General features: G+C 37.9%; 1 non-coding gene across 1 annotated transcript; it reads right to left on the bottom strand.

Moving 5' to 3' along the window:
• Positions 1 to 2,270: 2,270 nt before the first annotated feature.
• Positions 2,271 to 2,378, bottom strand: LOC136234458 (small nucleolar RNA R71). Its single transcript, XR_010691341.1, has one exon. It is a non-coding gene; the product is annotated as a small nucleolar RNA R71 (small nucleolar RNA).
• Between the last annotated feature and the right edge of the window lie 7,446 nt (positions 2,379 to 9,824).

Here is a 9,824-nt window from a genome sequence, read left to right as displayed (position 1 = left end):
ATCGTCTCTGTTCACCAACAGCCTGTTCCTCAAAATTGAGAAAAGTTAATGCCCAAAAGGCTTTGTGCTCCATCTCTACAGGCAAGTGATAGCTCCCATTTATATAGGGTTTTTAGGATTGTTTTAGTTCGTTTTTGCCTTATTTCCTTTCAATTTTAATAGCATTTCGTTATCTTTTAGTTAAAATGAGTAATTTCCATTATTTATTGCATTTTTTGTGTTTTAAGGGATTTTTGGGGCTATTTTAGCATTTCCGAGTCAAACCCGAGCCAAGTGGAATACTTCCGAACTATAAAGGACCTTCGGAGCACTTTTGGGATTCATCCGGGACCATTAAAGAGAATTTCGGAAGTCTAGGGACCTACACGGAGAGAAGCCGGAGAATGCTGCCTATTTGGAGTTTGTCTCGTCGAGACACATCCTGTCTCGACGAGACGAGGCGGTAATGATGGTTCCAAAAAGGAACCATCGCGTGGTGTCTCGGCGAGACGCCTAGTGTCTCGCCGAGACACTATGTTGTCTCGTTGAGACCTTTTTGGTCTCGACGAGACGAGATGCTGGGGAGCAATTCCCCAGCGTCCTCTTACCTTTTAAATGCGAATTTGGATTTGAAAAATGCCAAAAATGTCCCTAACCCTGTCTACACTATAAATAGGAGCTATCTTCTCCTTTGTTAGGGTTACCTTCTTTTTCTCCTTATTACTTTTCTTCCTTCTCCCCTTTTCTCTTCATCAAATTGAGATAATTTAGTTTTTCTTTGATTGTAAATCCTTTCAACTTATTGAAGATTGGTAGAGGAGATTTTTCTCCCCATTTTGTAATCAGCATCAGACAAATCCGGGTTTTAGATTTCTAATTCCTTAAATTGTCTCTTACTCTTTGCTTATTCAAATTAATTATGATTCTTGTTGATAATTTGTGCCTTACTTATTTGGTTAGTTTAATTATGAACTAATCCCCATCCAATCTGGGATGGGGATGAGATTGATTGCGTAACCGTGTATGATTAGGGATTCAGATGTATGAATTGTTTCCAATTGATTAGATTATGCATGCTTAGTGTCTTAGGTTTATCAGAAATATGATCATTGTTAGAATGTGATTCGATGATGATCAACTAGCCTGACATTGCTGAACCTAATGCCTTGAGTCTGACAAATATAGGATTGCAGATAGGTAGTTACCTGACCAAGGAACCACCTAATCCGAATTAGCATAATCTGACCTCGCTAGAGACCACTAGGAGTGTAGACTAGTGGCTGGGCTACGACTTTAGCCTTAATCACCACATAACCTAATGCTTTGCATGACCCAGGTTATATGCCTAATCAAGCCGTCAACCAAATGCATGTGAATAGGCCACATGAGATTGGCCATGTTCATATGGTTAATTAGGTGATTACCATCAATTATTATTAGGATATACCCCTGAATCCCAGGAAATCATACATGGAATCCAATTAAGAGAATCCCCATCTTAGATTGTTTCATCAATTAATTCGAATCCTACCCTTCAATCGCTCTTATCTTCTATTCTAGAAATTTACCTCTTTAATCACTCCACATCATATTCAACCTTCCGAACAATTGTGTTTCCTACCTTAGGGCGACTAGTTGTGAAAAATAGTCCTTGTGGTTCGATCTTGTGCTTAAGCACTATATTACTTGTTGCGATAGGATACACTTGTCCTATTAATTGCTATACACTTTACGAGCATCAAGTTTTTGGCGCCGTTGTCGGGGACTGTTTTTGTTTATAATTAGTTTACTCTTTGTGAAAGGTTTATCTACTTGTTTGGAATTCCAAGAACCGAGGTTCTAGGGATCACTTATCATTGCATCTTGATTCTTAAAGCTGAAATTGTTCTTGCAGGACTTAAAAGGAGGACACAATGGCCGAAGACCTGTCGATCATGGAGTTGTTGAAGGCAAAGCGGCCTACAAGCACCTCCGAAATCCTCGATCCGGCAATAACAACATCATCATTTGAAATCAGACCGGCAATGATCCAGATGATTCAGAACTCAGGACAATTCGGTAGGGATTACTACGAAGATCCCAACTCACAACTTGACAAATTCGTGGAATACTGCAGCACCTTTAAATGCGAAGACGTCACATCTAAACAGATCTTCCAGAAGCTGTTCAGATTCTCTCTGAAAGTAGAAGCTGTAGAATGGCTACAATCCATCGAGCCAGGCTCTCTCACTGACTGGGACACTATAGTATCAGCGTTCCTAGCAAAGTACTTCCCTCCATCAAAGACTGCACAATTCAGAAGCGATATCACCTGGTTTAGGCAGTCCGACAGTGAGAACCTGCATCTAGCCTGGGAGAGGTTCCAGAAATTGTTAAGACAATGCCCCCCACCATGGTTACCAGTGGTACCAACTTGTTGACATGTTCTACTCAGGAATATCTCCTTCCGGCTGTGCCTCTCTGGATGCAGCAGCAGGAGGAAATCTATTCAACAAGAATGCAGTTCAAGCATACAATCTGGTGCAAGAATTAGCTGAACGGAGCGCATGTTGGCAAGTTGAGAAGCCAGCTCCGAGAAGAGGCACAACAGCTGAGGAGCTCCTTAGGATATCTTCAGAATCAAACCCTCAGATAGCAGCCCTGACAGCAAAGGTCGATTTGCTGGTAGCTCACTTGAAAGCACCAGAGCTAGTCGCAAGTTGTGATCTCTGCAGCAAAGAGCACAAGAACGTAGAGTGTCCGATGGTACTTGAACAGATCCATTATCTAAAGCAGTATGGATCAAATAGCACGCCTTGGCAGCAGGACAGATATCAAGATGCATGGTCTGAGATTGAACTGGAAAGAAGTATAGATGTCCTGAGAGAGATTATGAGTGCCATAGAAGGGAGGTTGGCACGCAGTGAAGCTTTCTGCCAGAGACTTCAAACACAGATCAGTAAGTTTGTAGAGGAGGAAGCACGAGCAATCACGCTTAGGAGCAGAAAATATGTAAGTGCACTAGACTTGGTGCCTCAGCAAGACGAGGTTTCTGGCCCCACTCCTGGTAATATCTCATCAACCCCGCCTTCTCCCCAGGTAAGTATCTCTGATCCAACTTTAATTACTGATACTGCTGTACAACCAACACATGTTACCTTGCCTTATCCTACTTCTAGGAGAGCTAAGTTAGACAAAGATTATTCCAAGATGTTAAATGTGTTTAAAAAAATAGAGATCAACCTCCCGTTTCTTGAACTTCTTGAGAATATGCCTGTGTATGGAAATTTTTTGAAAGAACTGATCTCTAAAAAGAGAAAATTAGGAGATCATGAAATTGTAATGCTAAGCTAGGAATGTTCTGCAATGCTAACAAATCCATTGCCAAAAAAATCTAAGGATCCTGGTAGTTTTAGCATCCCCTGTACAATAGGCAAGGTTCACTTTAAACGTGCTTTATGTGATCTTGGTGCAAGCATTAATTTAATGCCTTTGTCTGTTTACAGGAAATTGGGAATGGGAGATCCAAAACCCACATCAGTCACAATTCAGCTGGCTGACAGGTCGATAAGGCGTCCGGTTGGAGTGGTGGAAGACCTCTTAGTCAAGGTAGATCAATTCATCTTCCCGACTGACTTTGTGATCATGGATATTGAAGAAGATGATCAGGTCCCTATCTTACTAGGGAGGCCTTTCCTCGCCACGGGGCGGACACTGATCGATGTTGAAGGGGGTAAATTAATTCTCCGGTTGTAGAATGAGGAAGTAGAATTCAATATTTTAAAATCTATGAAATTTCCTATTGATGATGAATATTGTAATTTTCTGAGCCTAACTGACTCTTTGGTTGAGAATACTTTCCAGGAAAATGAAGACAAGAATTTGAATATTGAACTAGAAGAGGAGGAGCTGTCAGACATAGACACTGAGGTGGAAGGTAAAGAGGGTTGTAATTGGGCCCGGCACGACGAACTCTTGACAGAGAAACCAAGACAAGGCCTAAGACCTCGATTGAAGAACCACCAACCCTCGATCTCAAACCCTTACCTGCCCATTTAAAATACATGTTTTTAGCACCTCCTGTCCACTTACCTGTAATTATTTCTGTTGAACTTACATGTCCTGAGGAAGAACGCTTGGTGGAGGTGTTGAGGAAGCACAAGAGAGTCTTTGGATGGCAAATGTCTGACATCAAAGGAATCAGCCCGTCTCTCTATGAACACCGGATCTATATGGAAGATAAGGTGAAGCCGACGACCCAACCATAGAGAAGACTCAACCTAAAAATGAAAGAAGCAGTGAAGGCTGAGGTCATTAAGTTGCTTGATGAAGGGATGATCTATCCAATTTCTGACAGCTAGTGGGTGAGTCCCGTGCATATGGTGCCAAAGAAGGGGGGCACAACAGTGACATTGAATGAGAAGAATGAATTAATTCGGGTGGCGAATGTGTGTGGATTACAGGAAATTGAACGACGCCACCAGGAAGGATCATTTCCCTCTTCCGTTCATTGATCAGATGCTTGAACGCATGGCAGGTAAGTTTTTCTTCTGTTGTGTGGTATTCGGGCTACATGCAAATAACAGTGGATCCTGACGATCAGGAAAAGACCACTTTCACTTGCCCTTTCGGGACATTTGCATATAAACGGATGCCCTTTGGGTTATACAATGCACCTGCTACGTTTCAGAGGTGTATGACAACTATATTTTCTGATATGATAGAAGAGTTCATGGAGGTCTTTATGGACGATTTTTCTGTTTTTGGAACTACTTTTGATAACTGTTTGCATAACTTGGAATTAATGTTGCAAAGATGTGAGGAAACTGACCTGGTCCTAAACTGGGAAAAGTGCCAGTTTATGGTCACTGAGTGTATAGTTTTAGGGCATAAGGTGTCACGGAAAGGGATTGAGGTAGACCCTGCTAAAATTGAGGTCATTGAAAAACTACCTCCCCCTTCCAATGTCAAAGCAGTTAGGAGTTTTTTAGGCCATGCTGGTTTTTATAGACGTTTTATTAAGGATTTTTCTAAAATTGCCAGGCCTATGACCCAATTGTTGCTGAAGGATGCCAATTTTGTTTTCACACCTGAATGTCTTGAATCTTTTAACACTTTAAAAGACAAATTGATTAGAGCTCCCATAATGGTTAGTCCCAACTGGGATTTACCATTCGAGCTAATGTGTGATGCCAGTGATACGGTTGTAGGTGCATGCTTAGGTCAAAAAGTGGATAAAATTTGCCAACCAATTTCATATGCTAGTAAAACTCTTAATGACGCTCAATTAAATTACACTACCACAGAAAAAGAGTTATTAGCTGTGATTTTCGCACTTGACAAGTTTTGTTCGTATTTGGTGCTTTCCAAAATTATTGTGTATACTGACCATGCTGCACTAAGGTATTTGTTTTCCAAACAGGATGCCAAACCTAGACTCCTTAGGTGGATTCTGTTACTGCAGGAATTCGATCTGGAGATATGAGATAAGAAAGGAGTTGAAAATGTGGTTGCTGATCGTCACTCCAGATTAGAACAAGAGGAGGTGGATGAGGACACTAATGCAGACATCCAAGAGACATTTCATGACGAACACTTATTATCAATAAGACATGTCCCTTGTTTGCTGATTTTGCTAATTTCATTGTAGGAAAGCTGATCCCTCCAGAGTTCTCCTACCAGCAGAGGAGAAAGTTCCTGCACGATGCAAAGCAGTACCTTTGGGACAACCCCTACCTATTCAAGATCTGTGGCGACAACATCATCCGTGGGTGCATTCCTAAGGAGGAGATAGCTTATGTCCTTGCATTTTGTCATTCCAAAGAGGTAGGTGGCCACCATGGCACGGACATAACTGCAGCTAAGGTACTCCAGAGTGGGTTCTATTGGCCCACAATCTTCCATGACGCTTTTAATTTTGTTAAAAACTGTGATAAGTGTCAACAAACTGGTAACATTTCATAGAGACATGCCATGCCTATGAAACCAATTTTAGTCTATGAAATCTTTGATGTTTGGGGGATAGACTTCATGGGACCCTTCCAGAAGTCGTTCAATAACGAGTACATCCTTGTAGCCGTGGACTACGTTTCTAAATGGGTGGAGGCGGTAGCCTTGCCTAGTAATGATGCGCGGGCTGTCATCCGATTCTTGCAAAAGAATATCTTCACACGGTTTGGCACCCCCGCACCATTATTAGCGATGGCGGGTCTCACTTTTGTAACCAAGCTTTTAAACAGGTCTTGCATAAATATGGGGTCACTCATAAAGTGGCTACCCCATACCATCCCCAGACTAGTGGTCAAGTTGAAGTGTCCAATAGAGAAATCAAAAGCTTACGTGAAAAAACAGTAAATTCCTCTAGGCATAATTGGTCACTCAAATTAGATGATGCTTTGTGGGCATATAAGACTGCGTTTAAAACACCAATTGGTATGTCCCCATTCAGGCTAGTTTACGGACATAACTGCAGCTAAGGTACTCCAGAGTAGAGTGGGTTCTATTGGCCCACAATCTTCCATGACGCTTTTAATTTTGTTAAAAACTGTGATAAGTGTCAACAAACTGGTAGCATTTCATAGAGACATGCCATGCCTATGAAACCAATTTTAGTCTGTGAAATCTTTGATGTTTGGGGGATAGACTTCATGGGACCCTTCCAGAAGTCGTTCAATAACGAGTACATCCTTGTAGCCGTGGACTACGTTTCTAAATGGGTGGAGGCGGTAGCCTTGCCTAGTAATGATGCGCGGGCTGTCATCCGATTCTTGCAAAAGAATATCTTCACACGGTTTGGCACCCCCGCACCATTATTAGCGATGGCGGGTCTCACTTTTGTAACCAAGCTTTTAAACAGGTCTTGCATAAATATGGGGTCACTCATAAAGTGGCTACCCCATACCATCCCCAGACTAGTGGTCAAGTTGAAGTGTCCAATAGAGAAATCAAAAGCTTACGTGAAAAAACAGTAAATTCCTCTAGGCATAACTGGTCACTCAAATTAGATGATGCTTTGTGGGCATATAAGACTGCGTTTAAAACACCAATTGGTATGTCCCCATTCAGGCTAGTTTACGGTAAGGCATGTCATCTTCCTATAGAACTCGAACATAAAGCCTAATGGGCTACCCGTTTTCTAAACTTTGATACATGAGTTGCAGGTGAGAAACGGTTATTGCAGCTTGATGCCTTGGAAGAGTTCAGGCTCGGTGCCTATGAAAATTCACGGATCTACAAGGAGAAGACGAAAAGATGGCATGACAAGAGAATAATCAAATGCCATTTTGAGGTAGGGGATAAGGTTTTGTTAGGGTTTAGTGTCCTATAGACAATTGTTCTAGGATATAAACTTAATATAAATGAAGTGTTCTTTGCATAATTTGTTTTAATAAGATATGGTTTTATAACTATATAAAGGCAACCTGTCACGTCCGTGTCCAAATTTTTTATCTCGATATTAAATTGTATTTCTTATTTATTAATTAACCAATTAGATGTTAAAAGTATATTATTGGAGTTAATTCAATTGTTTATAGGTATAAATTAAAAGTTTTGGATAAAGTCTTATAAAAACTTCTAAATTAAAAGGATCAAATTCGATTTTTATCCAATTCCAAATTTTATATATACGAAATATTTGCTATTAAAATTTTCAAAATATTTTAAAATTTAGTGGGATGTGATGTATAGATATAATACTTAAAATCATAATAATAATAATAAACAGGAAAAAAAACGTGGCATTGATTTGTTAAGTATAAAAACACTTGTTGTAAGATTAATTAATAACTATTTCAAATTAATCCACTTAAATGACACATGTCCTTTTAATATATATATATATATATATTTTTTTTCTAATCAATATAAAATGGAATGGATATAAAGGGAAGAGAGGAAAAAGAAGAAGAAAAGGGGAGTACGAATGTAGGAGGATTGGTTTTTGCTCAATATATATATCTATATATATAGTTTGGGGTTCTCTCAACATGAATAAAAAAAATATAAAAGAAAAGGTTGGATCAAAAGTTCTCATTGATTCCGAGTTAAAGCAAACGGTCTCGTGTGGACGGATTAAAAAATTTATAACGTTTAAGAGGTATGTAATATTTAATCTTATTTTCTTTTTAAATAGGGTTTAATTAGACAGTTACATATTAAGTTGGACGATTATCGGTAGGTTTTGATCACGGAAGAAATTAACGTTAGTAAATTATTAAATTATCACCGTCTGAATTTTTATATTAATAATAATTATTATTATATAAAGAAATTGAAAATAAAAATTACTATGATAGACTCATGTTAGTGTTACGAGTCCAACTGAACCTTCGGTCGGAATTAACGACACCAGTTTAGTTTACACGTTACAATTTCGGTGACAAACGAAAATACATAGATAAAAATGTTTGGTTTCAAATTTAGTTTTGAGTTGTTTATATAATATTAAGTGATAAATTATTAGAGTTAAAATAAGTTATAAATTAGAAGGACTAATACCGATATTTATTAAATAGAGTACCGATATTTATTAAATAGAGTATATAAATTTGAATATAAAAGTTCAAATATGATTTGAATATAATATACTCTTAGTAGTTTAATATGGTTTAACGAGTCTAAGATGTATTCATAGTTCAAATTAATTATTCAGTTTAGAATTTTGTTTCGGTGACCGAAAATAGTCCGATAAGGATATTTACTTTTAACGATATTAAGTTTTATCGATATAATATTTTGAGCTGTTAAATTCTTGGAATTCGTTTGAAATATGAATCGATGATCTTATACGATATTTTGACTATTTTAGTTATATTATTAAATGATTATTTGGTTTTAAATATTGTGATTATTTTTACGAAAATAATTAATTGAGGTCAGATGATTTTGTGGTTGTTGAATAAATTGGAAGTTTGATTGTGAAAGGAAATTTGAGCACGTTATGATTTTCTGAATTTTTATATCCATCTAGAGTAATCCGGACCGGTGGTTTTGATAATTGAAGACCATGTTCAGTGAGGGACATGGCCTGTGTACACAGTCTAAAGACCTAGTCGAGTATTGGTAGCGAAGTGTTGGGTAAGACCAATACGGGATTAGGCAAGGTTAAAGAGACGTCTCGACTATGTGGTTATTGAATTGATATGTGTGCTTATGGATTAATACATAAGGGGAGAAACTCTAGGATGGATATAAGGATATAAGGTTTTATGTTTTCGGTTATGAATTGATTTTGATATAAGGTTTTATGTTTGATTGATTACGAGTTTGATTGGTTACGAGTTTGATTGATTACGAGTTTGATTTGATAAAGCGTTTAGTTGATTACGGACTTGGTTTAATAAAACGTTTGATTGATTACGAATTGGTTTGATAAAACATTTGATTGGTTACGAGTTGTTTTGACAAAATGCCGATATAACGATATCGATAATTATCTGTGATTTGAATTGATTTGATCACGTGATTTTAAGGTTTTTAAGTTTAAGTTTTATATTGTCAAATTGATAAAGTATTCGAGTATATTAAATAAATAATAAATAAATTTTAGATGGTCTGGTCTATTCCGAAATTAAGTTAAGTTATTAGGAAATTAAATTAAGTTATTAACGGGTTAAAAATTGACGAGTCGAAATCGTAGATCGGGATACTAAATATATTGTGAATGGTAGTAGCGATAAAACGAGACTATATGAAACGAAATTATATAGTTATAAAGTGAAGTTTATTAATTTCATTAACGCGTCAATTAAGTCGAGAGAACTACCTAAAATAGATAGAACTACGTGGCTTTGATTCCCGATTTAAAGATTAAAAAATATTCGGGATACTAGGAAGCTCGATAGAATTATCGAGTCCAAACCAAA

This window comes from Euphorbia lathyris, chromosome 6 (genome assembly GCF_963576675.1).
Source record: "Euphorbia lathyris chromosome 6, ddEupLath1.1, whole genome shotgun sequence".
In the NCBI taxonomy this organism is placed as follows: Eukaryota; Viridiplantae; Streptophyta; class Magnoliopsida; order Malpighiales; family Euphorbiaceae; genus Euphorbia; species Euphorbia lathyris.
Note: the sequence above shows the minus strand (reverse complement) of the source record. Positions and strands in the feature narration are given on the sequence as shown.